The 9,482-nt window shown below is 37.8% G+C and overlaps 1 long non-coding RNA gene across 1 annotated transcript; it reads left to right on the top strand.

The window, feature by feature from the left end:
• The first annotated feature begins 7,465 nt into the window (after positions 1–7,465).
• On the top strand, positions 7,466–8,524 carry LOC126046361 (uncharacterized). Its single transcript, XR_007508322.1, has 2 exons — positions 7,466–7,617; positions 8,127–8,524. It is a non-coding gene; the product is annotated as an uncharacterized LOC126046361 (long non-coding RNA).
• Positions 8,525–9,482: the final 958 nt, after the last annotated feature.

The following is a 9,482-nucleotide window of genomic DNA, read 5'->3' as shown; positions in this document are numbered from 1 at the left end:
GATGGAAGTACAAATGGTGAAGTGAGAGGAAGACAGAACACAAATCTCTGTGGCAAATGTTCCAAATAAAAAGGACAAACTGGTAATTGGTAATAACGTTGGACCTGTTGGCGCAGGTCTGGAGGAGCGCCACAAAAATGATCCGAGGGCTGGAACACCTCTCTTGTGAGGACAGCCTGAGAGAGTTGGGGTTGCTTGGCCTGGAGAAGAGAAGACTCCAGGGAGACCTTATAGCAGGCTTCCACTACCTAAAGGGGGCTTCTAAGAAAGATGGGACAGACTTTTTAGCAGGGTGTGTTGCAACAGGGCAAGGGGAAATGGTTTTAAACTAAAAGAGGGTAGATTAAGACTAGATATAAGGAAGAAATTTTTTACAATGACGGTGGTGAAACATTGGAACATGTTGCCCAGATTGGTGGTAGATGCCCCATCCCTGGAAACATTCAAAGTCTGGATGGGGCTCTGAACAACCTGGTCTAGTGGAAGGTGTCCCTGCCCATGGCAGGGGAGTTGGAACTAGATGATCTTCAAGGTCACTTCCAACCCAAACTATTCTATGAGTCTATGATGTGACCTGCTTTACTTTGCAAACTTTCCAATTCCTATGTCGGTAAATGGAAAAAAGCTATAATCCTCATTCTCAAAGAATATGACTATTAAAATAGCATCTGCTTCACCACTTAAATACAAAGATGAAGTATTCAATGTTCATTTCTAAGACTGCAGTCTCAAAGGTACCTCATTTGCAGTTATACCTTTCTTTTATATAGCTTGTGGAATGCCTGAAATCTATTCACCTTCACTAAGATGTACTGTAAACTATTTATTAAAATTTATTAAAAGCACAAAATACTGAAATAATGCTAAGTAATACCACAAAATAAATTTATGGATGTAACTATTTTCTATTAAAAAGGCTAACAGAAAAATACAAATAAGACAAACACAGCCTTTCCTTTTATGACACAAAAGGCAGAAGAAGGGTAGCATAACTCTCCTAGAGAAGCAGATATTGGAAGAGAATTATAAACTCTCTTTCACATTTTAAATCTTCTTACTTTCACTTTTGAAGCATAAATTCTTAGCTTAATGTCCTTGAAAGAAACAGCTGCAGAGATTCTATTTTTTAAGTACATCTACATGATCCAATACAGCAATCACAACACACGTAGACATTCTCAGCTGGGTTTAAACCAGCTAGCTGTTCGCTGATAGTGGGGGAACCACACGAGCATGTCAAATTAACACCGAGTGGCTGTCACAGAACAAATTATGGCAGAAGGACTTATTCAATGTCCACTAGCTTGAACGTCTCAGTGGCTACTTCCTCCACTTAAATGATTTTTTAGTTTGATACTAGAAGATGTAAAAAGATGACAAGTCCCTCCAGATCAAAATACTTCAGACCTGTCCAAAATTTCAGCCCTCAATGTATTCAAGAATTTTTCTGTTTTCAAATAGCAACTAACTCAAATCCTTAAGGACACTGACAGTTTCAGAGTAAAGAAGTTCTTTTTTCTCTGCTGAAAGCTGGGAAATGGAGTCCACTCCATGAAGTTTACCAAATTCTTCATTTAGGATGTCCAGACCTACTCAGTGCCATTTTCTTTCTTCTAACAGACATTTCCTTCACACTTTAGTCTCTGGGATAAATGCTTGTAAAAAGCTATCTTATTTTGGATTCCTATTTTGACTCCAATTTGAAAAGCTCATTATAATCTATCCAGTGTAAGGAAGAATAGGAAACCCTATCAGGGATCCCAACAAGACTTCTCTTTCTTACCCTTCCTCAAGGCCGGAGAATCATCCAAGCTAATGAAAACTAACATCCCTTAATTTGATGCCTGACAGAATGCATCCAGCTTTGCAGTAAGAGGCATTGTGCTTTTCCTTACCCTCTGTTTATCGCTGTTTGTAGTTTAGGAAATTGATTGTGGCTTAGCCTTTCTGTAGGTGTTCTCACAGCAGGGAACTCCACCTTCTTCCAGTGGCCAATGGCTCTGGTTCTGCCCGCAGGCTCCAAGCAGAGTGAAGATGCAGGAGAGGACCTTCTCGTTGAAGCAAAGGAAGTAACCTTGTAAACTCACATATTGCTCTCCACTCTTCATTTTGAGATCATCTCAGGATTTTATGCCCTGCCATCCTAGTTTTCAGAAGTGATTACTGTTTCCCCTTATTGGAGTTTATGGCTATCTACCTCATTTATAAATAAATTAGAAACCTGTTTGTCGTGGTTTAACCCCAGCCAGCAAATAAGCACCACGCAGCCACTTACTCACTCCCCCCCATCCAGTGGGATGAGGGAGAAAATTGGGAAAAGAAGCAAAAGTCGTGGGTTGAGATAAGAACAGTTTATTAGAACAGAAAAGAAGAAACTAATCATGATAATGATAACACTAATAAAATGACAACAGTAGTAATAAAAGGATTGGAATGTACAAATGATGCGCAGGGCAATAGCTCACCACCCGCCGACCGACACCCCGCCAGTCCCCGAGCGGTGATTCCCTGCCCCCCCTTCCCAGTTCCTGTACTGGATGGGACGTCCCATGGTATGGAATACACCGTTGGCCAGTTTGGGTCAGGTGCCCTGGCTGTGTCCTGTGCCAACTTCTTGTGCCCTGGCTGGCCATGAGAAGCTGAAAAATCCTTGACTATAGTCTAAACACTACTGAGCAACAGCTGAAAACATCAGTGTTATCAACATTCTTCTCAAACTGAACTCAAAACACAGCACTGTACCAGCTACTAGGAAGACGGTTAACTCTATCCCAGCTGAAACCAGGACACTGTTACACACTGTGGAGTGGACACCGCTTGGGCTGTACAGGGCTCTCATTACTTGACATTAGAATACTTCTTGTCTCTTCGTTGTGTAGGTTATGTTTCTAGTTTTTCTAAAGGATAAAAATAACTGATTTATAAAGACAGAATATGATATTCCTTTACTAAGAGATAGTAGGAAAAATGAATAAAATAAAGGCTTTGTGGGATCAGACTAAATCCATTCCAGTGCCGTGTCTCTGACAGTGGCCAACAGCAGTTATTTTGTGAAGCATGTAAGACCAAAAAAATCATATGACCCCAGCATCCCACCACACACCACCTGGTGAGTTTTGCTGTGGGACACCCTGGTAAGAACATTGGTGCTAAGTAGCCTTTGATGCACTTTCTTACCCCAAGATTTTTTCTTTTTTTTTAACTCATTAAAAGTTTTAGTAATGAGAATGCTAATTTGCTTGAAGTTCTTCAGCGTTTTCCAAGCTTTTCATGACCTGTAGTCAACTCTGAAAGCAAAATATGTGAATACATGTGAGCTTGTGCACAGTACATGAGATCTGGTACCATGTTCCATACAACTGGACTATCTGGTCCCTGTTTAAAATGATAAGTGGATGCCAATCTGACTTGCTACCTTATAGCTTGACAAATGCAATGTGTACGTATAATGTGTCTACTTTATTGTCCTCCTAAGAGGGCGTGAGTGGGATTTTTTTGGCAAAGTATATGTCAATAATTGATTGAAACTGATGTTTTGTGGGTTTTTTGGGTTGGGTTGGATTTTTTTTTAAGAATGAGCTCTTCTCAGTAACAGTTTTGTTGCTAAAGGTTTCTCAAATCTAAGCTGAAACTGCTGATCATAATGATCAGACAGAAATAGATGGAGGGAACCTCCTGGTAACTCACAGCTCAAAGAATGGGACCGTCATTTAGGAAGTGATATAACTAGATTCACAGTCCTGACCTAGATTAGACACAAGCTTGAGACTCACCCCAGTGGGGTGCATTTAGCAGCAGCCTCTTAGATCTTCCTGGGCAGCCTGTTCTTACTGTCTCCTGTCAAGGGCCACTTTAGCCCAAGAGAAAAAGCTCGATTATTAGACAATGAGAAAACCTGGTTCAAAGTCTAACCTGATGTGACAAGGTGCACTTGCAGTCATGGCTGTTGTTTGTCTCCAACCTTGGTGAATGGTCTAGCCATCAAAATACTCTGGAATGAGGCTTTCTATTGTATTTTGTCTTGACTCTAAATGTAAATAAAGGATATGTATTTTGGAAATGCTTTTAGGAACACTTGAATAAATCTTAAGTTATTCTTTAAGTATCCTAGTGGAAATAGGTAGGCAGTTTTTTAGTTGGATCACTAAAAAAATGGAAATCACTGCAAATTAAGTTTAAGAATTAGTAGCATTAGTTTAAATGTTCATAATATTTTGGCTAATAACAAGAAATCTTTGAAACAAAGTGTCAAAAGATACAGTAGTAACAATTCAGAGTTCAAGCTCTGTTATTTTTTAAAAAGACTGCTGTACAACTTTCAAGGAAAAAATATAGTGTTGCAAAAGCTTATATATACGCATAATTTTTTTTTATTTAATTTTTAAATAATCTTCTTTCTTACCTGATTATAATTGTTCATGTACATGGGAATTTGTAAGATGATGACTGTCAATATGTACAGTAAAATTAACTTTTAACCACTTGCATATGGGAAGGAAGGACTGTTGCTAATCTTTTTTTAACAGCTTAAATGATCATTATTCTTGCTGTTGTTGACAGCGTTTTCCTGCTTAACTGTTGAAAACATTTTCGTATTATATGGTGGCTTTTCTCCAGTTTTACAGAGTATTGTTTTCTTGTTGCAAGAGGGGAAATTTACATTAACCTTCATATATAGTACTTGACATTTATAGTGCAAGTGGGATTGATTACTTTAACATATGAGAAAACTGCAGCCTTAAAATACACAGAACATGAGACAGTATCATCATGTGCCAATATATTATTTGCTTTGTACTATTAAATGCTCCACTGCTGGTCAGTTTCAATATTCCTGATACCTAATTTTTTTTATTGTAAGAACATAAATTGAGTCTTAATGCACAGGCTTTTCTGAATGTCCATCAATGTTGTATGTGTTGCTGTGTTATTATTTCACTTGTGTCAGTCCCACTGTCAAATTTTGCCTGAAACTCAGGCAAAGACATTGACAGGAAAAGCGTTATGAAAAATGGATAAATTCTTATGGTTTGGAATTTTGGTCAGAATAAGTATATAACAGTTCTGACAAATTCTGAGCTGCTTTTCCCTACCAAAATTGTGTCTGAAATTAGCCAGATTATTTTTCTGGAAAGGAAAGAAAGCTGGTTTGGGATTTTGTGTAATAGTTTGCCTCTTAGTGTTGCACAAACTTTGATGTTATTTCCAAAAGCGTGAAAGAACAAAGCTGTAAAGTATACATCAAAAATGCTTTTTAAATTGTAAAATCAACATGAGAATTGTAAAATCAACATGAGATTTTTTTTTTTATGTGAGAGCCTTTGCTTGCATTACCTTAGAAGTTCTCATTTCCTCTAATTATAAAAAAATATGGCAGTTAACTCACAACCCGTAGGTCAAAGCTATGCCTAAAATTCTCTTACAGTTTGAGGGCACAACCTGACACAGACTTCAGCTGTGATTCTCAGGAGGGACGTTCCTTAGGTAATGAAGTGACCACCAGCCTCAATGAAGCATAAGATTTCCCCCATCTGTTCTCTTACTACATATGCATTTCCCTTGTCCCATCCCTCCCCCCATCTCTTCCCACCCCCAAATTCTGACAATAAAATTCAGGTAACTTTCATCTTCACAACAACCTCTAGCAATAACCAGTTCTGTTTGTTCTTTGAAAATTGACAGGAATGAGATAAGAAAATTGTAGGTAGTTAACTGAAGTCTCACATTGTCACGTTAGAAGTACAACTGTTTTGGCTGCAAAGAGAAAAGTCAGAGAGTTAAATATCTTGAAATGAGGTGGCAGAGAAAGTCACAGCAACACTATGAAGTACAGCGCGATCGAAGGTTGGGTAAGAAAGACGCTTGCTCCAGGATGCCCTGGAGGCGGGTGCAGCACAGGAGGAGATGTCTTCAGGTCCTAGAAGATGCTGCTCTTGCCCTTCTTGCCAGCCAGGAGGGGAGGTTGCACACCCCCAGGGTGTGAATGCCTGGTGGGCAGTAAGTGCTGGAAGAATCCAGGTAGAGAAAGGGTGCTAAAGATATCTCACTGCTGCCAATATACCATTCATCCTTGTTTAAGAAAGCTGTGAAAATGACTGGTGAGCTGCCTGAATAATATTGCTGTACAATTGATTGTGGTTTATTTAATGAAAACTTTATCAAATCCTAATGCTTTGCTCTTGTACGTGACTTTCCTTCCACCGACCTTGAAAACATCTCGCAAAGATTAGTAAACATTATTACCTTTTATACACGAAGACAGCACATATACCAAGTTTAAGGATGTACATGTTCTGTCTGGGGGCAGAAAGAGAGAAAGGTGAGGAAGCTGCTTTTCTTGGCTACCAGAAAGCCATTGCTCCCCATCTGCAGGTGACCATCAACATGAGAAGCAAAGGGTCACTTACTCTTTTCCAGAGAGTATGAGTTAACCTATCTTGGAGCAGAGAAACACAACACACTTTATAATTAAATGAATTCTAAGTCACTGAAAAAATACGTTATGAAGATATTAACTGTGACTGCAAAAAACCCTTTATCTGAATTATTTCTCTGGTTAGTCATTGGTGGTAGGTTACTTACAACTCTAAGTTTAAACGTGCATGATTAATTTTATATATATATATCTCTCACATTTGACATTTTCATATTTAATATGTAACTGTTAAAGTTTAATAAGCAATTAAAGGATGCGATTTGGATCTTGACTTCTGTTTATTCTTTAAGAATTGATAAGGATAACAACGTTGAATGGTTTTTCATTTAATTTAATTTTATTTGCACAGTTATTGGAGAACCCATTTTGCCATACTTAATTTCATCACATGGAGAAATCCTGATTACAATAGGGTCATAAATAGCTCATTTGTATTCAGTCTTTCCAATTTTCCCTTTCTGCCAAAATCAGCTTTAACTGTAAAATAAAACCAGACTCCTTGTACATGACACTTACCCCAGGTTACCATTGTTAGACAGTCTAAACACTGTGTTCCATCTAACACCATTGAAGCCTCTGCAAAATACTGTTTTCTTGTCATGCGAGCTTTTGGCCATAAGGTCTCAAGATTTTCTGGGCAACTCTAAAATCAATCACCTAACAATTAACAACACACTTCAGCTAGTGCAACTACCTAGGAGCAACTATCATGCAGAACTAAAAAAAAAAATTCATGAGTTTTGTATTTTCTACTCTCTCCTCTTTTTTTTTTTTTTTTAAAAAAAAAAAAAGCTATGAACCTTCTGGGTCTCTATGAAGTGTATCTTCTTGTTCTATTTTTGTATGATCTTCAAAGAACTGTCATGTCTACTACTTATCACTGTCAAGTTTATATAAACACATCCATTTTGATAACTTCAACATGTCATAATCTTTTAGAGACAGATGCAGGAAAAGTAGCATGAACAGTATTGTATGATATTAATTTCATGTAACTGACATACAATTAACCTTTTTATTCCAGGGTGTTATTCAAATAAGTCTGTGCCAGTTTTAGGAAACCTTTGCCTTTTAAGACATTTTGTTTTAATTATTCAACAATATTGTAATACTAGCAGTATAATGCTTCATTTCTTTTTTTTTTAGTGGAAGTGCATCCTACCAAAAAGGTGGCAGCTTGGGTAAGTGGGTAAAATTGTTATTGATCAGATGTATATTGGATTTCCTGAATTTGCAATTAAATATTTCTAAAATTCCTGGAGCTAAAGAGGAAATAAGAATTTGGACAATTGCTCAAAAATAGCAAATGAGCCCTTTTGCAATGTAGTGCTGGGTGGATACTAAAATTACTCTTTTGTGAATTGTTCATAAATCAATATTTCTAATAGGATAAAAGGAGTTTACAGTAGATTCTAATTTGAGATTATTAGTACTGATCCAGTGTCTGGATTTGTTTTTCCTGAAAACACATACTTAAAGTATGTGTATTCAATCTGTTAGACACTAGAGATTCTACATTTATGTCTAAGTTCCCTGTTCTCTGTTGTTTTAAAGAAGACTTTACCTTCACTTAATTTACTTGAGATCTTACATCTCTCCTGACTTAAGTGCAGGAATGGATCCTAACAGTTCAAAAGAACCAAAACAAAAAGGAAAGAACACTATCCCACTTAATATATCTCTTTTTCAGTGCTCACATTCTTCTCCCAGTGACTTAATGGATCTGCCCAGCTCTTTTAATCCTACTTCGAGTCACTGCTCTGGCCTGGCTAGCCTGCAGGATCACACAAAAGAGCTATCTGGACAACAGCTGTTTTATTACCAGCACAGGTGAAAAATGAAGTAAACATTTAAAATATGAATGTTGGAAAACCCAAATGAGCTTTTCCCTCACCTTCTATTTTCTTCTAATGAAGTCTCGTTTTTGCAACTTATTGGTAATGCCTCTTTCTGATTATACCATGTTCTTTGTGTTCAGTTACAGAAGCCTATTACTTTTGTAATGTTTCCCGTCTGTGTAATTTGACCTGTTAGCTCCTGATACCATGGAATTAAAAGTTATTATTCTCTTGCTATTTCCCTGTCAAATTTTGCTCATCTAGAAATCTTATATTCCTGACCTTTTAAAGCAGCTATTACTCTACTACTATTGCACTGAGCACACTATTACTACTTGTATATAGCGGTCTTATTTATTGGGAGGAATACAAAGATGCTAGAATCTAAAACTGATAATGATCCTGTAAGAAAGCAAAAATTCCCTGCCAACCTCACTAAAGAGAATGGGAACAAAAATCTTGGGGTTTGCCTCTGTTGGTTCTGGGTTTTTTACTTAATGCATCTGTGTCTCTTCACAATCAGTTCTATTTTAATTTTTCTGAGGGTGAAATGTCATGTCATATCTTGCTGATTTGAGCAACATTTCTCAATGTAATTGCAATCACAGTTTTCTTCCATCGCAATTATGTAGTTTATTGAAGCAGACCTCAAAAACTTTGGGAATGATTTTTGGATAATAGTAGAGAAATTACAGAAATGGCTGAGATAATCACAAGATTTCATTCAAACATCCTTGCTGAAAAATGGCCCGTCCCCTTCTCAGCCAGAGCACACAGTGACTGCTTCTATAGCATCTTTGCTATACCATGCTAGGGACTGAGCCTTTTCCATGAGTGAATTGGTTCAGACTTGCTGGTATTCATGTTGGCTCTAGCAAATGGACACTAGAACAAACTACCCTTTCGATGGTATCCAGGTTTTCTTGCAAAGGCAAGTCCCAGACTGGAGCCTGGATGCAACCTGTTATGTATGTGGAGCACACACACAACGGGGGACCGAGCCCTAGAATAAATCACAGCCACCTGATGCATCCAGCAAGACGTTTCCAAATTCTGCTCTTGCTATTGAGCAACCTGCTTGTCTTGCCAAAACAACTGTTGCAGAGATAGTGATCTGAGGATGCATAAAAGAAGGGAAGGAACAGTTTCATTGAGTGTGATCTGGTTTTATTGACCTGGACTCTGTGGCAGTATTTCCACTGGTTTCA

The sequence above is a fragment of the Accipiter gentilis genome, chromosome 16, assembly GCF_929443795.1.
Source record: "Accipiter gentilis chromosome 16, bAccGen1.1, whole genome shotgun sequence".
NCBI lineage: Eukaryota > Metazoa > Chordata > Aves > Accipitriformes > Accipitridae > Astur > Astur gentilis.
The sequence above is the reverse complement of the archived record's forward strand: the minus strand, read 5'-3'. Positions and strand labels throughout refer to the sequence as shown.